Genomic DNA, 20,943 nt, shown 5'->3' on the forward strand with positions numbered 1-20,943 from the left:
ACAGTTTCCATGCCCGGGGCTGTAAGAGCTATAATGGCATCTCTTTTTCTCCCACCCAGTAAAGCAAAGGGCACAGCAGATGTGTGAGTGTCATGATATAAAGACATACTAGACACAAGGCTGTGTGCTTTCTGCAATATCCTTAACTGTCTCCTCTCCCCAATAATACCCCCTACCCCAGTGCCCCAGCATCTCACCTGAATCAGGTCACAGAGAGACTCAGATGAAACATCACACAGTACACTGGGGCATGGGATGTGGCTTTCTGAGTAGCCACCAAAGAACTGGATGACACAACTGGGCAGTCAGTTCCGACTATGACCAATGGGAAGCAGGAGACGAGAGACAAGCAGGTAGAAAAACTTCCTCTTCTCTCTCCTCTACAGACTCCTCCGAGATGCTGTTCCCCCTGGTGAGCTACTAGAGCAGCGCCCCTACGCTGCGAGAGCATACCTGCTGGATGCTGGCACTGCTGTGAAGAGGAAGCTGCAGTCGTCCCTTGAGTTTTCCTGAATCACTTTCCCTTTTATCCTCACCATCACTGTCTCAGGCTCACACTCCCCTCCCCCAAATAAACTGTCAGTGACTTAATCCTTCCTTAGGCTCTGTTTTCTAGAGGACACAGGCTTAACTATGACAAAGAATAACCATACATTTGATCTAATTTGTAAGATAAAAGTAAATCATTCACAAACATTGATGCTTTTGGAATGGTCACAAAATTACTTGTGACGCTCTTACAGCACATCCCAGCCCACAGTATCTCACAATGCTAGGGAATGGTAGGTTAGAATACAAAGTGCTGGTGGGCTGCGATTCAAGTCCTCAAAGGCGCTCTCGTACCTATTCATTAATTCAACAAACACTTAACGATGTCGCTATGCATCTAGCATTGTGGCGAGTACCGGGACACAGAAGTAACTAAGACATGGTCTGTGGGAGGGTCAGCATGGAAGTGCAAGGGCAGGTGCCACATGAGAGCTGAGAGTCAGTGAGGGGGAAGAGGGAGGTAAGGCTGTTCCCTGTCTGAGGACAAGAGATGGGGAAGGCATCACAGAGGAGGGGACTCTTGAGTTTGGTCCAGAAGGATGAACAGGAGTTTGCCAGGAGGAAAAGTGAGAGGGAATGAATCACTCTTTTCTCCGAACTTCCACTGCCTGTTGCCTGTTCTCTCGCAGCATAGACTTCATTTTGCTATAGAATCTCAGGCCCTTAGGGCAGGGCCTGTGTCTTCTTGTTCATCAAGGTATCCCTAAAGTCTAGCCCAAGGCCTGGTTTGACAGCCCAGCTCAGTGGTCTAGCCCTCCCTTCCACACAATGCGCCTGAGGGATGTTGCTTATTCCTTCCCACTGGCCACAGTGACTCCAGGGAGCTGTGCTCCCCTTGGAAGGTGGGGTGCTGAGGACAAAAGCCCTTTTTGCAGCTTTGTTCCACTCCTCTGGGTGGTGTGGAAAATGTTTCCCCTGGGAGAACCTTAGCCGGCGGTTGGCTAATGATTAAATTGAGTATGGTAGGATAATATTTAGAAGGTTGTTTTGGGGGTGGTGGTGTCATTGCAATCTGTTTTCGCTCATAATTGCTGCTTCACTAGCTCCACCACAACCCAAAACATAAACAGAATTCACCTTGAACTCCACTGCCCCCAGAGATGAAAGCCATACTCAACATCAGAAAACAAAACAAACAAAAGTTTTCAGCAAAAACCAAGGTCCTGACACAGCAATCCATGTGGAGGAACATCTGCTGAGTAAGTAACCAGCCCTCCCAGGCCTCATCAGTACCTGGACTGCAAACTCTCCTGGGCTTGGGGAGTGGGCAGTTATTAGAGAGGAACGGGGAAGAGGTCAGAGCTGGTGAGGATTCCTGGATCCAAGTTCCCCTTCAGACGCCACAGAGCTTGTGACAGAAGGAAACTGCATTCTATGTAATAAGTTTACATCTTTGTCCACCTGAGTTGGGCGCCCTGTGAAAATTTCTTGCCTGCCATAGCCATGTCCCAGTGCAAGACTGCGGGGTGGTCAAGGTTTCTTAAACCGAAAAAAGTGAATACAATGTCCTAAGCAGCTGCATTAAAACGTTCAGGCCCTCTGAAGGGCTCACCTTCTTCCATCTGGCCAACCTCCCGTTGGTATAACAGCCAGTATCTCTGCCATTCATAGTGGGCTTTGCTCAATTAACACAATTTAAAAGACTCTGCAGCATTACGCACTACTAAATGGGCCTCTGCATGAGCAAACATGCAGTTGACAAAATTAAAAAAAAATGTCACAGGACAGGGACAGGTCCAAGGCCAATTCCTCTCTGCCTGAATGACAGGCAAGACCTCTGGGGGCAAGATGGCAGAAAGCAGTGGTAGGGACCTGGGGCCCACCCAGCCCAGGGAAGCTCCCAGTTTCTGTTTACTAGCTGTGTGATCTTGGGCCAATTACTTAACCTCTTCCAGCTGCAGGGTTTTCACGGGCAAAATGGGGATAATATTATACCTCCCTTACAAGGCTGCTGTGAAGAATTACTGAGATGTGAGGGTAACTCACTCAGAACTATGCCTGGGACATAGTAAGCACTTTATCTGGGGCCAGGATCCCCAGGTGGAAACCCAAATGAAACAGGTGAACTTTATGTCCACTGGCGGAGGGGCTGCCAGCACTCAGTTATTCCTACCAGTGGGCCGTGTTGAGTTTGGGGTATGGAAGAGTGGTTGGAGCCGGGGATGGCTGAGCGAGCCTTCCCTTGTGAGCCCTGCCTGGGAACAGTCCCTGAGGCCCAGGTCAGGGTGCTGGGTACAGAATCAGGCCAGGAATAGCCAACGCTAGAAACTCAGGTATCTGGTAAACAGATACAGAGTGCGTATTTCATAAATATTCCTTAAGTGAATCAGTGGGCTTTGGAATCATCAACTGGTTGTGCATCCCTGTACATGGCACATAGCCTTTCTGACTCTCATTTTCACCTCTAATAAGTGATGATAATGTCTTCCTGTTGGGGTTGTTGCAAAGTTAAAATGCAGTAAGTAAAATACCTGGCACAAAGTAAGTGTAATGAATGGTAGCCATTGAATTACACTGTGAACTAGGAACAGGAACCAGAAAATAAGTGAGTCATAACTGAAGGGAAATCACTCTACTTAAGTGTGTAACCTCAGGCAAGTCATTTTCCTTTATTAAAGTCTCAGTTGCCTCATCTATAAAGTGGAAGCAGTCAGATGGCCTAAGCCATAGGATTGCTGTGGGGATCAGGCAAGGTACCCAAAGTGAAAACTTCGTAAAGTCTAAAGTGGTGAACGGATGCTAGTGGCTGAGCACAGTCAAGCTGGACTGTGGGTTACAGAGGAGTGGAAGCCACTCAAACCAAAGGAGCCAGGAACAAGGTGTGTGCACAGTGAACCAAAGTCACAATGGCCTTTCCAATTTATCATGTTTACTATGTTGGATATTTTTTCTGATTATAAAAATATTGTACTGTAGAAAATTTGGAAAACACATACAAGCAAGCAGTACAACACAGAAATCTTCTGTGATTCTATCACCTAGTCACCTAGAAATAACCATGGGAATCTGGTTGTGTTTCAGTGTGGCACTGCCCTAGGTGAGCCCCAGGTGAGCCCCAGATGAGTGGACACAAGACTGCACACTAGAGTGGTTTGAGGACAGACCCTCAGGTCAGCTGCCAAGTTCAAATCCTGTCTCACCTCCCACTAGATGCGTGGGAGAGGATTCCTCACTTCTCTAAATCTCAGTTTCTTTGTATGTAAAATGGGGATAACAATAACATTACTTTCTTCATAGTAGTGAGGAATAAACAAGGTGATACACATCAATTGCTTGGCATAGCACTTGTCACATTACATGAATTCAATCAGTGTAGCTATTATTTTCATACATACATACATACATACTCACAACATGGGATATTTTTGGTAATTATCATGTCATCAAAGTTTCTTCTACAACAGTAGTTCTTCAAGTATAGATTCAGGGCCAGCAGGATCAGCATTTCCTCGGAACTTGTTAGAAATGCAAATTCTCAGCCAGACTTGACCTGCTGAATCAGAAACTCCAAGTGTGGAGACCCAGCAAACTAGGTTTTAACGAGCCCTCCTGGTGATTCTGGTGCACACTCAAGTTTGAGAACCACTGGCTTACAGCATATTTTTAATGGTTTCATGGAATTTTCTACCACGATTTACTGACTAGGTCTTCTTTTTTCAGACACTTAGGCTATTTGCTAGTGGTGTGCGGGAGCGAGCTTGCACAGGCTCACACAAGAAGCAACTGTGAACATCTCTTCCCAGCTCTGTTCCATTGGTAGCTTGAAATCAGCAAAAGTGGGGTTTTTAATGCCACAGAAATTGGCAAATGCAACATACCAGGGTTCCTCCCCTTCACTCCAGCTTGTTGTTAACTTTTACCAGCATACTACTGGCTATTTCCATTAGTTTTTGTATGATAAACCACATTATGGTGAATAACCCTGCACATACATCCATTTAACTATCTTCGATTGTCTCTTTAGAAAAATCTCTAGAGATGGAATTGCTAGATCAAAGGATATGCTCATGTAAGGTGTTTAGATACAAACTGCCCGTTTGGCCTGTTAATTTATACTCCCACTAGCAGAGTAGGAGTGAGTTTATTTTCCTGCACTGGTTGCAATGGACATTTGTGCTATGGACTGTGGACCCAGGGTCCTGTACCATGCCCCAGCCATGGTGAAGAATAGAGCAAGTCCTGACATTATCAAACAACCACTGCCCCCCATCCCATTCTCAGTGCCTCCAGCTCTACAGGGACTACATTTTTTTTTTTTTTTCCTAAAGGGAAAGCAAGTTTATTAGAGAAGTAAAGAAACAAAAAAATGGCTACTGCATAGGCAGGCAGTCAGGAACTAAGTGTTAATGGCTGTGTCATGTGTCCCACACTTGTCTCTCTGGAGTAAGGCTGTCCGACAGAATTTTCTATGATGATCTGTATCTGTGCTGTCTCAGTTACATATGGCTACTGAGCATGTGAAATGTGACTTGTGTGACTGAGGAACTGAAGTTTTAATTTTACTGAATTTTAATTTAAATGTGAATAGCCACATGTGGCTAGTGGTACTGTAACAGACAACACAGCTCCTGGAATTCAGGAGGGACCAGGACTTATGGTTCTTCTATAACTGATAACCATGGTGACCAGACATCCTGCATTACTGGTCTCAGCTCTAATTTCAAATAGTCTGTTCCCACTGACTCATAAACACTAACATACTGCAAGTTAAAAAAAAAATTTTTTTTTTCAGGGATGGGGTCTTGCTATGTTGCCTAGGCTGGAGTGCAGTGGCTATTCATAAGCACAACCCCATTACTGATCAGCACAGGAGTTTTGACCTGCTCTGTTTCCAACCAGGCTGGTTCCCCCCACTTTAGGCAACTTGGTGGTTCCCTGCTCCTAGGAGGTCACCTGATTGATGCCAAACTTAGTGCAAACACCCAATCAGCGTAGTGCACTAAAGTCCCAAACTCGCCAGCTCAAATTCTCCTGCCTCAGCCTCCTGAGTAGCTAGGACTACAGGCACACACCAGTTTGGCGGGAGAAATTTTTTTAATGTCTGGAAATTCTGATACTTCAGAATTTAAATTACATCTCCCAGACTACTCTTTCTACCTGAATCCTTTTTCAGATTATGTGTCTCCTTGGGGATCAGGAAATGATCTCCAGGCTCAGCAGGGAGGACAGAGGTACAGTAACTCAGGAGGTACAGCCTCCTGACAATCAATCACTGCTCAGGACTGCTGAGAGACCATCCTGCCTCGATGCTTTTGCTTATGCTGTTCTCTTAGCCCAGGGAACCTCCTTTATGAGGCAATGACACCTATCTAGGAAGCCTTTCCCGATTATTTTTATTTAAAATAATATAAATAAAGGGTTCGTTGTCTCTGTGGCCACTAAACATTGCTCATAAAGTCTAATCTCAAGTGAGAGCCTTGAGCCACTCACTTAGGATCTATTTAACCCATCTATTTACTTTAGATAATACTTGAAAAACTAATAATTGGCTTTCTTATTCCAAAGCTGAATTGAAATAGCAAATTAGAAAGGGTACAAGCCTCCGAGGGACAGACACACTGGAGGTGACAAGAAGTAAACATCATCTAAGAGTTATGCAGTAAGAGAGAAGATTTAGAAAAAGATATAACTAAAATTAAGACATTGGAAAGTTATCAATTTATATCTCTTAAACTCTAGGGAAGAAGTGAAGAAAGTCATCCTAGGATTCTAGGATTTAAAGCTTGACAAGATTTTAGAAGTCATCCGTACTTTCTAGATGCAGACACTGAAGCACAAAGAAGTGATGTAATTTGCTCAAGATCACAAAGCTATTCATTTACTGGTAGGGCTGGAGCCAAAGCTGGTCTACTTGTTCTCATACCAACACCTAGAAAAGTCACTAATGGATGTTCTACTCCACAAAGGAACTGAATTGATGAGGTATTTATGGAGGAAAAATAATAGTAATTCCCCACCCCTCTACACAAAGATATTTTCTCTTATCACTGATGACAAACTCTGGGAAAGAATACCACTCCATAGAGAAACAGGTGCCAAAAGGAAGAATAAAACAACAGCTGGCGTTTACAGCTTTATGGTATGAATAGCGCAACGTGGAGGTGATATAATATTTGAAAGGCCGTTCTCTAACTGAGGTAATGAATATCTAAGATGGTATTACAAATGGACAATGTGACCAAAGGCTGTAATGAAAATGAAATCCCCCAAACATATGGCTGTCCATCAAAATGCAAATAACAGAAGAGAAACAAGTGACTGATGATATACAAATGATTTCAATGCTCTGTACATCACCAACCATTTATTTTGGGGCTTGAGCCGTGGAGGAAGAATAATATGATTGATCTAAGGCAGCTATGAACCACCACTGATAAATAAATATACATCTTCCGGCTCTATGCAGGAACAGGTATTCAGAACAAGGTGGTTCACACAGACAGACAGTTCTTTAAATGACACCTTGCAATTACATTACAGCCTTCCAGCAGATAATAAACCTTCAATATCTTGAATAATTAAAAATTTTCCAGTGGCATGAAGGTCGAAGGGAAAGAAAATCACGCTCTGTTTTAGAGGGGACAAAATTCTCAGCAAATCAACCGTGGGGATTGATAACCAAGTAGAAAAATGTCTGGTTTTTCATTCCTTCTCCCGATAGGCGAATATTTTCTCTGGCTCAACCTGGTCCCTGATTTTCAAAGTCAAAGTGCGAAGACTGAATGCTTCTATGAGAAATAAATGAAGAAAACATAAGGCATTAAATCCTTAGAAGTAGGCTGGGTGTGGTGGCTCGTGCCTGTAATCCCATCACTTTGGGAGGCAGAGGCGGGAGGATCACCTGGGCTCAGGAATTTGAGATCAGCCTGGGCAACACAGCGAGACCTTGTCTCTACCAAAAACTAAAAATTAGCTGGATGTGGTGGTGCATGTCTATAGTCCCAGTTACTCGGGAGGCTGAGGTGGGATGACTGATTGGGCCCAGGAGTTTGAGGCTGCAGTGGGCTATGATTACATCATTGCACTTCAGCCTGAATGACAGAGCAAGATCCTGTCTAAAAAAAAAAAAAAAAAAATCCTTATAAGTTATTCCTATCATCATATAAGAGGTAACGGGAAGTAATACATAATAGTGTATCACTCTTGAACTCTTGATCCAAACAAATTTGAGTTTGGATTCTGACTCTGCCATGCACTTGTCCAGTTCACACCTTCCTAGTCCTCAGTTTCACCTCACTGAGTCCTGTGAGGTTGGCACTGTTGTATATCAGACAATGCCAGACAACAATGCCAACCTCACAGGACTCAGTGAGATCATAAATGAACAGATCTCGGCACATATTAAGTGTTAATAAATGGTGACATTTATTACTGTTCTCATATATCATTATTAATGATCGTTTAAATTTAGGATCTTCAATGTGGAACTAGAAAGGAGGATGAAGGAAAGAGCAGGGATGAATAAACACAGAATTTCCTAGCCAGGAATGTTATGGTATCAAGGTTGATGGATGCTCTGAGCCAGGCACTGTTCTAAGCTCTCTACACAAAATATCTCAATTAATCTGTAAAACTCTGAGAAAGTAGCCCAGTTTTACTCAATCAGGCACAGAGAGGTTAGGTACTAGCCTACACAAAAATCTACACAAAATATCTCAATTAATCTGTAAAACTCTGAGAAAGTAGCCCAGTTTTACTCAATCTCTACACAAAATATCTCAATTAATCTGTAAAACTCTGAGAAAGTAGCCCAGTTTTACTCAATCAGGCACAGAGAGGTTAGGTACTAGCTCAAGGTCACTGCTGTCTGACTAAAGCTTGTGTTCTAAGAACACAAGGAGTCAAAGCCCAAACAAGTTAAGGTTTAAATCTTGCATTTAGCTTCTTTAAAACAAAAAAATCGGCACTACTATGATTTACACTGCTACAAAAGCAGTACTACCTATAGGAGAGTTGCTGGTTATATAACATTTGGTTCCTGGTACTGCCAAGGCAGCTTCTGTCATTAAGTTAGCTATAGACACAGCACATTGAGGTATGTCCAAAAAAGTTGTCATGAGACGAAATGCCTTTGTTAGATGACTAAACATATTGTTCAGTCCTGCTAAAAGTATTGACTGCATGTGTTGTGTTAGCAATTAGCTAAAATATAAAGACAGGGCAGATACTTGAATGCACTAGTCAAGAAATGTTACTCGAGAATGAGCTTTGGTTCATATTTTCCATACAGCCATTATGCAAAACAGTATGGAGGTTCCTCAAAACATTAAAAACGGAGCTACCATATGATCCAGCAATCTCATTTCTGGATACATAGCCAAAGAGAATAAAATCACTATCCCTAAGAGATATCTGTACTGCCATGTTCACTGCAGCACTACTCCCAATAGCTAAGATATGGAAACAATCTAAGTGTCCATCAACAGATGAAAAAAGAAAATGTGGTGTGTGTGTATCTCTCTCTCTCACACACACACACACACACACACACACACACACACACACAAATATTATTCAGCCTTAAAAAGGGAGGAAATAGCCAGGCATGGTGGCTCATGCCTGTAATCCCAGGCGCTTTGGGTGGCTGAGGTGGGTGGATCACTTGAGCCCAGGAGTTCAATACCAGCCTAGGCAACATGGTGAAACGCTGGCTCTACAAAAAAAAAAAAAAAAAAAAATTATCCGGGTGTGGTGGTGCAGGCCTGTAGTCTCAGTTACTTGGGAGGCTGAGGTGGAAGGATTGCTGGAGCCCAGAGAAGTCAAGGTTGCAGTGAGCCATAATTGGGGCACTGCACTCCAGCCTGGGCAACAGAGTGAAACTCTGTCAAAAAAAAAAAAAAAAAAAAAAAAAAAACCAAGGAGGAAATTTGCTGCTTGTGACAACCTGGATGAACTTGGAGGACATTATGCTAAGTGAAATAGGCCAGACACAGAAAGATAAATACTGCATGATCTCACTCATATGAGGAATCTAAAAAAGTTGAACTCATAGTAACAGAGCAGAATGGTGATTTCCAGGGGCTCGGGGTGGGGGAAATAGGGAGATGTGGGTCAAAGGGTACAAACTTTCAGTTCAAAGATGAATAAGTTCTGGAGACTTAATATGCAGCATGGTGAATACAGTTAATAATAATGTATTAGGTATTTGAAGTTTGCTAAAAGAATAGATCTTAAATATTCTCACCACAAAAAAGATAGCTATGGGAGGTGATGAACACATTAATTAGCTTGATTGTGGTAAGGACTTCACAATGTATACAAATATCAGATCATCACATTGTATACCTTAAATATACACAATTTTTACTTGTCAATTATCCCTCAATTATAGGTGGGGGTTGGGGGAGGATGAGTTTTGATGCATCTTTGGCTCATTATGTTAAGTCAGCAAAGGAATGAAAAAGGACCCAACTAGAGTGTCCATACCTGTTGCTGGCAGATTTGCCTTCTGAGCATGTGGACGGTCCTGCCACGGCAGCATGCCCACTGGGGACAGGCTGGACTGGGGGGCTATGACTGTGGGCCTGATTTTTGGAGGGGCCTGGCAGCTTGTCAGAGCTATGCCTGGCCAGCAACAGGTGCTCCCTGAAGGTGGAGCAGGACTTGTCATTAACCAGTCATATAACCTTAGGAAGTTCCTAAATGTATATTCTCATCTCTAAAATGTACAGGTTGGGTGAAGATTCCTGAAAATGGTGCAGAAATTCCCTGAACTCTGATGTCATGCTGCCTGGGAACACTCAGCTTTCTAACATCAGTGGAAAGCCTTGATTTCTTCTAGATTTAAAAATAGACTTCGTGTGTGGGTAACTTGCAAATACCTGAACTTGAGGTTTTGTATGTGGAAGGCTTGCTAAGAGATAGGATCCGTAGTAGTGTAGAAGAAATATTTAAAAATAAAGGTTGAAATGTGAATAGAAGCAGAATATCTGTTCTTGAACTCAGTCTACCATCACGTTTTTTAGAAATTTATTGGCCAGGTGCAGTGGCTCACTCATGTAATCTTAGCACTTTGGGAAGCCGAGGTGGGCGGATCACGAGGTCAGGAGATCGAGACCATCCTAGCCAACATGGTGAAACCCCATCTCTACTAAAAATACAAAAATTAGCTGGGCATGGTGGCGCACGCCTGTAATCCCAGCTACTCAGGAGGCTGAGGCAGGAGAATCATTTGAACCCAGGAGGCGGAGGCTACAGTGAGCCACTGCAGAGATCTTGCCACTGCCTGGGCAACAGAGTGAGACCTGTTGCCAAAAAAAAAAAAAAGAAATTTATTTTGTGGTGGAAGGAACTTATGGACTTGGATACAAACAGAGTCTTCTAAAACCTGGAGGGAGTCATGGGAAGATCAGGATAGATGCAGACCCCACTGATGAACCCTGCAAAGAGTGTGATTCTAATTCAATATGAGGAAATGCTTTCCTAAAAGCTATCCAGTTAATCATGACACAGCAGGACAAACACACACAGAAGCACAGAGGTAGCCTTCAGGATCAGCAAACTGGCCTCGAAGGACACTTGCAGCAAACCCAAGCCACTGAGTATTCTGAACTAAAGGAACTTTAAGACCTGGGGTGCCCTGATTTCAGCTTTCCTATGTCCAAAGCCACAAAGATGTTAGAAGTGGGCTCATATGGAGGAAGCATTCTGAGGGCAAAAATGTTCATGGATGAGTTTTATATGTTCCAAGAAAGGCCAGAAGTCCACCTGCTGGAAAGCAGGGCTTTTTAAGCAGGTACCCGAGGTTGGAGGAGATGTGATCTTCCCCCAGAATTGATGGGGCCAGGCAACAGAAAAAGGAAACTTCTGACTGAGGACCAGGCAGGGCCTCAAGCACGTTCTTCTATAAAATATTTTTTTATTGGACATTTCAGGAGGAATTTATTCCATGCCTGGTGAATTTAGAGTTATGGGCTTGGTTGAGGCCTCAAACAGGTGATTATGGTAATTTAGAGAGAAAGTACTAAGCCATTTCTGTCACAAGGCCGGCCCAACTTGAAAATAATAGTGCCTCCTTGCATTTATAGAGTGCTGAATACTTTCCAAAGTGCTTTCCCATCTATTATCTCATTTGATCCTTACAACGGGCCAGAGATGTCAGCAGTGTCTCTGCCGTGGGGCTTTGAAGGAGAGCTTTCCCCTCGCTGGGTGTCAGTTTCCGTACTGAAAAATGAGGGGACTGTTCTCATCACTCAGTATTTGTTCTCATCAAATATCTCTTGAGAGCTTCTACCAGCAGTAACATCTGAAGGCAGAGTTTCTCAGCTCAGGGTCCCAGAACTGGCTGCATCACAATCCTCAGAAAGCTGGTTACAACACAGATTCCTGGACTCCTCCGAGACTGAGGACCTGGACACTCACAGGGCCTAGGGAATCTGCATGTTAAACATTCTTCCCAGGTGACTCTTATGCATACCAAAATTTGAGAACCTCTGCTCTCATATTTCATAACTCCTCAGCTCTGAGATCTTGTCACATAAAACACATGTGGCAACTGAAAAAATCCTGAAAAAGTATAAAATTCTGATGAGTGAGGAGAAAACAGTCTAGTGTTGGCTGAGTGTATCTGATCATCCAGATAATAACAGCCTCTCAAGGATATAATTAGTGCCCTCAAAATTGGAATATATGACTGTTTAATAATTTAAGTAAGATCATCAGCATTAATGAATAGCGGCTGAAATTAAATGTGAGACCATCAATCCACACAAGCCTGTTATAGCAAGGCAATTATTTAGGATAAGACATCCTAGAAAACAGGGTCTGGCCAAGGCTAAAGGCATCTTAACTTATCTCCTCCCAGAAGGGCCATGCGTTTTTGCACTTACCATGACCCAGGGTATACATTCCAAGACATCACTATCCAAATCTATCACAAAGCACACCGAGTGACCTGCCACGCCTGGAATCCTGTGTTTTCCGAAAGTCCGAGGATCTTTTCAACTCTACCAAAATAATCTGAGATGTCTGTTAAGAACGCAGATTCCTGAGGCCCACCCTAGAACCACTGAATCAGAATCTCTGTGGGTGGGCCCTGGTAACCTGCATTTAACAAGCTCCTCAGTCAAAGTTGATAAGGATAAGAGTTAAGAGCCATTGCTTGAACCCAGATGACCTGGAGACCGCGGGGGCACACTCCAGGTTTGGAATGTCTGCTTTGAAGGTCACATTTTTCTCTGCCACCCGACTAGAAAGTTCTCCTCAGGGTTCTTTCCTTCTGTGAAAATCAGTACCCTCTTGTACGTCCTCATTGCATTGTTTAGCTCATTAATCTCACATTTTTAATTTCATCTCATTCCCATAATGAGAATTTGAGGTAGACAGGGTAGCGTAGCATTTCAGGTAACAGTAATAATAACAAGCATCACCATAACAACAGCATCATTAACAACCATCACTGAAGGAATGATGACCATGTGCCCGGCCTGTCACGGTGCAGGACCTTACTTAATCCTCACTCAACCCGCAAAAGGGAAGACAGTACTTATGGCTTTGGGGTTAGACATGACAGAAAATCAACTCCAACTAGTTTACACAAGAAGAGAATGTACTGGCTCATGGGATGGGGAAAGGACGGGGTGGGACTGGTCGGAGGCACATCTGGACTTAGGACCCAGCTGGCATGACAAGCACTGGGTGCGAGGTGAGGAGCTGTTCACCAAAATGACTATGTCCTCCATCTCCCTGCATTCGAAAGGGAGAAAGGACACAGGGTTTTGTGTCTACTACAAAGAATATCCGGCATCACTTTGCTCAGGAAGAAAGTCTATTTATAGGTCATTTTCATTCCTTCATGAGTTCAAGTTCTGTCGTATGGCAGCAGAACGTGTGTGCTGGGAAGGGTCAGGGCTAGTCTTGCCTCCTGCCTGGTTAAGATAAATCTGCTAGCTGGTGTGGAGGCTCTGGGAAGGTTATTGTTAGTTTGAGTTTTCTATTAACAGAGACTGGAGTGAGGTTATTATTTAGAATATTCTAAACCATGTGTTCTGACAGCATATAGGAAAACAAAAACAATTTCTGAGAAGACTAGACAGAAAGCATAGCCTTATAATTCCATCTGCTTTCACCTTCACTGCAGATTATTAGCAATGCCCAATAAATCTCATTCATTAACAAGTCCAGGAGTGGAAGACAAATAGGAGATGATAGGAAGTTATTGGTTATTTTGAGATTCCTGGTTGCTTATAAATAAGGTGGGCATCTCTGAAGAGGTCTGCATTTATAAAGTAAGCAAATAAAATAACTTTATTATTATTCTAGGAGGAATGAGCATTTTTGTCTTTTAGGCGAAGAAATTGAGTAAAATGAGGATCCCCAAAAGTTGGAAAAGGCAGCCTGCATCTGTGAATACTTTACAGGAACTTACTTCACTAAATCACATGAGAAGAAGGGATGTTACTTTGGCCTTAACACGTGTCTATTTCTTTGTTCTATATAATGATGTAAAAATTCCATTTTCATGAGATTTCGGTATGAGACAGTAAAATACGAGAAAAAGAGGGAAAAAAGAAATTAAACTTTCAATACCCATGAATGCTATATTAATGTACAGTGGTGGAATTTTCTTTTTTAAAAAAATTTGAAATAAATAAATGATACATAAATGTGTATATTTGGCCTTCTTGATCTTTAGAGCTGTCAACTGTTGCCTATTTTTGACTATGAAAATTGGTAGCATTTTAAGCCTCTGACATAAATAGCTCTAAAGGTGCCTCCAGATTCAGATCAAAACATAATTGACTCTGGAGTTGTGGTTGTCTGATAAAGATGTGCTTGAAAGCTTCAGGGGCTGGAAGTTCTTTAAGGAAATTGGGAAGAATCCCTGAACTATCTCTGTTTGCAATGGGTTTACTTGGAGATTGCCCGTGGGTTGGGGTCAGGCAGCAGATTAGAACTCATGCCTACTTTTTGGCCAACATGCTTCATTTGCCTGCTAGAACCAATATTATTTAGAGGATTTACAATAATGAAAACAGAAGAACACACCTATTAGACATATAGACATACATCAAAGGTCATGCTGTAGTCATTTCCCATCTATATTTAAAAGTTTTTGTTTTATTTAGGAAGCGGGGCACACAGAGAAGCGGAATCTCTTGGATTTGGTTTGACTGCTCTACTAAATGTGAATTTTTCCTTTAGGCAAATGTTGTCTATAAAGAGGCTTCCTATAAAGTGAAATATAATGTGTTTAAGTCACTTACAACAGTGTCTGGCACATAGAAAGTGCTATATAGGTGCTGTGTCCCATTATTATTATTGCTATTACTGCTTTTTTTCACTCTGCAACGCAGGCAAATGAGCACTTTCAGCTCCCCACTTATTGAGCTTGAGAATGTGAATGACGTGAATAGGACTTGGCTGGTGTGCACTAGACCAGGTTAGTTATTAAGGAACCTACTGTTAGGTTGGTGCAAAAATAACTGCAGCTTTTCCTACGAAAGGTAATGGCAAAAACCGCAATTCCTTTTGCACCGACCTAATACTTTTATTTCAGCCTCAAATCTCATCTCTCTTCAAACCCTGAGTAGATATGAATTTACATCAGGCCTAAGCTGGCAGGAAGGCCCAGGAGCTTTCTGAAGGAAGACTATGACAGAAGGGGGCAGTTCCTCTGCCCTCTCCCTGGGGACATTATCCAAGGCTCCCCAATTGTGTTCCACTGGTTTTTACTCCCCCACACTGTGTTTTTAAGGAAACACTAAAACAGTAGAAAAGGTTAGACTTTAATCCCATAAGAAAATCACGAGAATATCCGTGATTTACCGCACTCTTACTGCACCAAGTTTTTAAAATGTAGAAGGTTCACCCACGTCAATAGAAGCGTCACCTTTCTGAAAATATAATGCAGCTATTTTCCACTACAGAAACAATTCTTTCCCAAACATTGGAGCTTTTGATGCTTCAGATGCAATCTGAGCGATTTATTTGATTTTTTTTTTTTTTCCTCTCCAGTAAATCATTTATACAGTACTTGATCCACAAAATCCTGGGGTTTGTTTTTTTTTTAAAGATGCACAAAATATCCCATAGATATATTGACTCTTGCATCCTGTGTTTCTACCAGATATCCACCAAAATGTTTATAGATTTCCCTCATTATAAACTAATTGATATTCTGTAACAGTTTTAATCTTCTTAGCTGTGCTGTTCTCTCCTTTGGAGTCTGAGGGAGAAGCGTTTAGGATGTCAAAGATATGAAAGGAGAAGAGAATCAAGAAAGGCTGAAGATTTCCTTAGTGGTGGAGACTGATACTTGAGATGTGGGATTCTTAAGATTACTGAGCCCACTGTGGGGACGATCAATCCCTTCTGTCAATGCAATTCCCAACGAGGAGGAGATGACTATGAGGGCAGACAAGCAGCTGAGGCCACCTCCCAACCATCTCTCCAAGCCTCAGCTTCATCATCTGGAACAGAAGTCACTTCCCCTGCCCTTGTACTTTCATAGCAGGAAACTATTTCACCTCTAAGGGAGGTTGTGGAGGTGAGGCCGAACAGGCTGAAGTAAAAACAGTCACTGTGCCTGCACGGCTGGCTTTATCTGTCCTCCTTGTGCCATGCTTTTCGGCTGACTCTGCCCTGCCAGCAAGGCCATGGTTCCACACCTGCTAAGCCTGTCCCTGGGTCAGTCATTCAGAAGAAAACGGGTACAGAGAGATTCATGTTGTATTCTCTGGATCAGCCTCTGCAACAATACAGCTGATATTCTGGACTTGCTTGACTCCTGTCTCTATGTCACCATTGTCTCAAAGAAAAAGAGATGGGTAGTCATTTCACAATGACAAGGGGAAGGGATTGTAAAAAGTTAAGTGAAAGAAACCAGGATGCAAAGTTGTATATGATTGAATGTTCACTCCACAAAGTGCCCTTAAAAAGGGACTAAATGTAGATTCCCACTATGGAATATTAATTTAGTTATTAAAAGACAAATGAGTTTGCTCTGTTTCTACTACTGACCTGAAGGATGGCTGTCATACATTAACATAAAAAAAAAGTTGTAGCTTTCTACCCGTGGATGCCACTGAGGAAGCATCATTAAAGTCTCTTCCCACTGCCATCATGTCTAAGTCAGAGTCTCCTAAAGAGCCCAAGCAGCTGAGGAAGCTCTTCATTGGAGGGTTGAGCTTTGAAACAACTGATGAGAGCCTGAGGAGCCATTTTGAGCAACGGGGAACGCTTACAGATTGTGTGGTAAGGAGAGATCCAAGCACCAAGCGCCCAGGGGCTGTGTGTTTGCCACCTATGCCACTGTGGAGGAGGTGGATGCAGCCATGAATGCAAGGCCACACAAGGTGGATGGAAGAGTTGTGGAACCAAAGAGAGCTGTCTCAAGAGGAGATTCTCAAAGACCAGGTGCCCACTCAACTGTGAAAAAGATATTTGCTGGCTGCATTAAAGAAGACGCTGAAGAACATCACCTAAGAGATTATTTTGAACAATATGGAAAAAATGAAGTGATTGAAATCATGACTGATCGAGGCAGTGGCAAGAAGAGGGGCTTTGCCTTTGTAACCTTTGACGATCATGACTCCGTGGATAAGACTGTCATTTAGAAATACTATCCTGTGAATGGCCACAAATGTGAAGTTAGGAAAGCCCTGTCAAAGCAAGAGATGGCTAGTGCTTCATCCAGCCAAAGAGGCTGAAGTGGCTCTGGAAACTTTGGTGGTGGTTGTGGAGGTGGTTTTAGTGGGAATGATGACTTTGGTCACGGATGGTGGCTTTGGTGGCAGCCATGGTGGTGGTGGATATGGTGGCAGTGGGGATGGCTCTAATGGATTTGGTAATGATGGAAGCAATTCTGGAGGTGATGGAAGCTACAATGATTTTGGCAATTACAACCATCAGTCTTCAAATTTTGGACCCATGAAGGGAGGAAACTTTGGAGGCAGAAGTGCTGTCCCCTATGGTGGTGGAGGCCAATACTTTGCTAAACCATGAAACCAAGGTGCCTATGGCAGTTCCAGTACCAGCAGTAGCTATGGCAGTGATAGAAGATTTTAATTACTGCAAGAAAACAAAGCTTAGCAGGAGAGGAGAGCCAGAGAAGTGACAAGGAAGCTACAGGTTATATCAGATTTGTGAACTCAGCCAAGCACAGTAGTGGCAGAGCCTAGCTGCTACAAAGAAGACATGTTTTAGACAAATACTCATGTGTGTGGGCAAAAAACTCAAGGCCTGTATTTGTGATTAACTGTATAACAGGTTATTTTAGTCCCTGTTCTGTGGAAAGGGTAAAGCATTCGAACAAAGGGTTTTAATGTTGATTTTTTTTTTGCACCCATGCTGTTGATTGCTAAATGTAATAGTCTGATCATGATGCTGAATAAATGTGTCTTTTAAAAAAATGTGGTAAAGTAATGTATACAGTATGATCCCAATAAAAGAGGGGGAAAAGCATGTAAAGCTTAGGAGTAAAGGTTCTGGAATCAGAATGGATGGTTTTAAATCAAAGCTCTGCCTCTTTCAGCTAAGTACACATCAGCAACTTACTTGTGTCCCAGTTTTATCATCTGTAAAATGGGGACGAAAATATTAAATTTTTAAGTAGAAATAAGAGGTCTGATATCATTGAGGCCACTATGGTTTTCACACTGGGCATGACAGAACCTATCAGAGTGCTGTGATAATAAATGAGTGAATGCACTTAGCACACAGTAGAAGCTCAATAAACATGAATTTTTTTTTATTACATGTTGCTATATGTTAGTTAGTATGATTATGCAGAATGGTCTGGGATGATACATACCAGATGGCAAACCTGAATTTCCTCAGCGGGGTGGGACTGGAGGGGAATTGGGAGGGTATGAAAAAGAAAACAGAAATGATAAAATACTGAGAACAAAAAGAAAATTTACAAATGGCAGATAGGCATACAAAACGATGCTCCATATCATATGTCATTAGAAAATTCAAGTGAAAATAAAAGTGAGAGACCACTAAGCAGCTATTGGCAAAATCCAAAACACTGACAATATCAAATGCTGGCGAGGAGGTGGAACGGCAGGAACTCTCATTCATTGCAGGTGGAAATGCAAAATGGTAAGCCACTTTGGAAGACAATTTGGCAGTTTCTTATAAAACTATATATACTCTTACCAAATGATCCAGCAATCACACTCCTTGGCATTTACCTAAGTAAGCTGAAAACTTATGTCCACACAAAATCCTGTACACAAATGTTCATAGTGGTTCTACTAATATTTGCCAAAACTTGGAAGCAGCCAAGATGTCCTTCAGTAGGTGAATGGATAAACAAACTGTGGTATATCCAGAAAATGGAATGTTATTCAGCACTAAAAAGAAATGAGCTATCAAGCCATAAAAAGACATAGAGGAACCTTGAGCGCATATTCATGGGTGAAAGAAGCCAATCTGAAAAGGTTTTATATACTGTATGATTCTAACTACATTACATTCTGGAAAAAGTAAAACTATAGCGACAGTAAAATGATTGGTGGCTGCCAGGGTTTAGGGAAAGGGAGAGATGAACAGGTGGAGCACAGAGGACTTTTAGGGCAGTGAAACTACTCTGTATGATGCTATAATGGTAGATATATATCATTATACACTTGTCCAAATCCACAGAATGTACAACACCAGAGTGAACCCTAATATAAACTATGGATTTTAGGAGAAAATGATGTATTGATATGGGTTCAGGGATTGTAACAAATGTACCACTATGGTATGAGATTTTGATAGTGGAGAACTCTCTGTACTTTCAGATGAGATTGGGTGTGTTCAGGGTAGTATGGCCATGGACCTACCTACTTTTTACTTAGTTTTGCTGTGAACCTAAACTGTTCTAAAAAGTAAGGTCTATTGAAACAAAAAACACTGGGGCAAAAAGCCTAAATATTAATACTAATTGCCTCCACATGATAAGGTTATGGACGGCTCTTTCTGCATTTCCCACATTTTCTCCTCGACTTCCAGCCTGAGCTTTTCCTGCTTTTTCTGCCTGGAATGTTCTTCCGTTCCCTAACCCCAAGGAGTAATATCTACAATGCTTTGGCTTAAATTTCGCTGGAATTTTTTCCAGGAAGTCAGCCCTGTTGTCCTCTGTACTCTGCATTGCTTGGACTTTCACCAGGTAGCACGTATTTCATGGTTTCATGGTCTTACAACTGCCCCTTACCTCCTCTAGGCCTACTGGAGCCATCGAGGGAAGCCTATTTGATTCCCCTTATATCAGCACAATGTACAGCATGTGGCACAGAGTCATGTCACAAATACTGCTGAATACATGAATATGAATTACCTTGATAAATCAGAACAGACATAGAGAAAAACAAAATAAGCAGCAAAAAAACTCAAAAATGTGAAAGAACCTGAGCAATAAAATGTAAGTGGGAAAAGGCCACGCCAACAAGTTGCGGTGGTATCAGAAGCAAACTAAGGCTGCTCGAGAGAAGACAAGAAATGGGGAATAGATGCTTATCGGGCAGTGTCAAGAGTGATGCAAAGAGGGACGCCGCAAGATGGATTTCCGTGATGTGTTCCCATGACTGGCATGGTGTGAGAGTGCAGGTCAGACTTAATAAGCCCATCATGGGAAGAGGACTACTGACCCTGGCCTCATGGGCGAGGTGAGCTCACTACCATGTGAACTAATGGGCCCGGCATTGTCTATACTCCTTCCAGCACCAATCACTGCCAACAACTTTTCAACAGCTCTGCAAACACCTGCTAAGAACTTCTGTTAGGAACCATTCCCTATGTTTGTTTGTTTGTAGAAAGGGAGTTGAGCTGGAGAAAATGCTGTCAATGAGATCATACAGCCTGTCACTTTTGTACCTCATCATTCCGGGCAGCCTCTAGTTAATCCAAACACAGTAATTCTTTCCATTACCACATAACTAATTTTTCTGGAAAAACAACACTGTTTGAAAGTGGAGAGGCTAAGGAGACAGGGAATAAAAACAAACAAATGAACAAGACCTCTCTTGTTTTTCCTCATAAAAACATGCCACCCAGGCAGTGCAACCCAGGGACAGGTCTGCCAGCCTATACCCCCATCTTTCCCTTCCACATGTGCAAAAACACCTCAATGTTCTCCTAATCCTCAAGCAAAGCTCATGCATTTGAAGAGCTTTTGGAGACCCCTGGCAAAGTGTAGTGTTCTATTTGTAAGCAGAGCCAGGATTATTCCGGTGTCAGCTTCTGCTTCCACTCAAGTCCCTGATACTGCCCGCACAAAGCTCTGGATCTTATTTCAAGAATTCATTTGCTCCAATTTTGTCTCCTACCTGAGGTCTCGACCCTTAGCTGAATTACAATTAGTTGCCCTGAGGATCTTGGAGGGGATTCATTTCAGAGGAAAACGCCTTCTGCTAGGCAGTGCCAATCTAGCTTGTAGTTAGCATCTATGAATTTCAGCTCTGAGAA

The 20,943-nt window shown here is 42.5% G+C and overlaps 1 protein-coding gene and 1 pseudogene across 3 annotated transcripts in view; one reads left to right on the top strand and one right to left on the bottom strand.

Moving 5' to 3' along the window:
- The window catches only part of GALNT10 (polypeptide N-acetylgalactosaminyltransferase 10), a 231,856-nt gene that overhangs the window by 66,429 nt on the left and 144,484 nt on the right, over nucleotides 1–20,943 (bottom strand). The gene's annotated exons all lie outside the window — the stretch shown is intronic.
- Nucleotides 16,612–17,556, top strand: LOC111552708 (annotated as a pseudogene).

The sequence above is a fragment of the Piliocolobus tephrosceles genome, chromosome 4 (genome assembly GCF_002776525.5).
Source record: "Piliocolobus tephrosceles isolate RC106 chromosome 4, ASM277652v3, whole genome shotgun sequence".
Taxonomy (NCBI): domain Eukaryota; kingdom Metazoa; phylum Chordata; class Mammalia; order Primates; family Cercopithecidae; genus Piliocolobus; species Piliocolobus tephrosceles.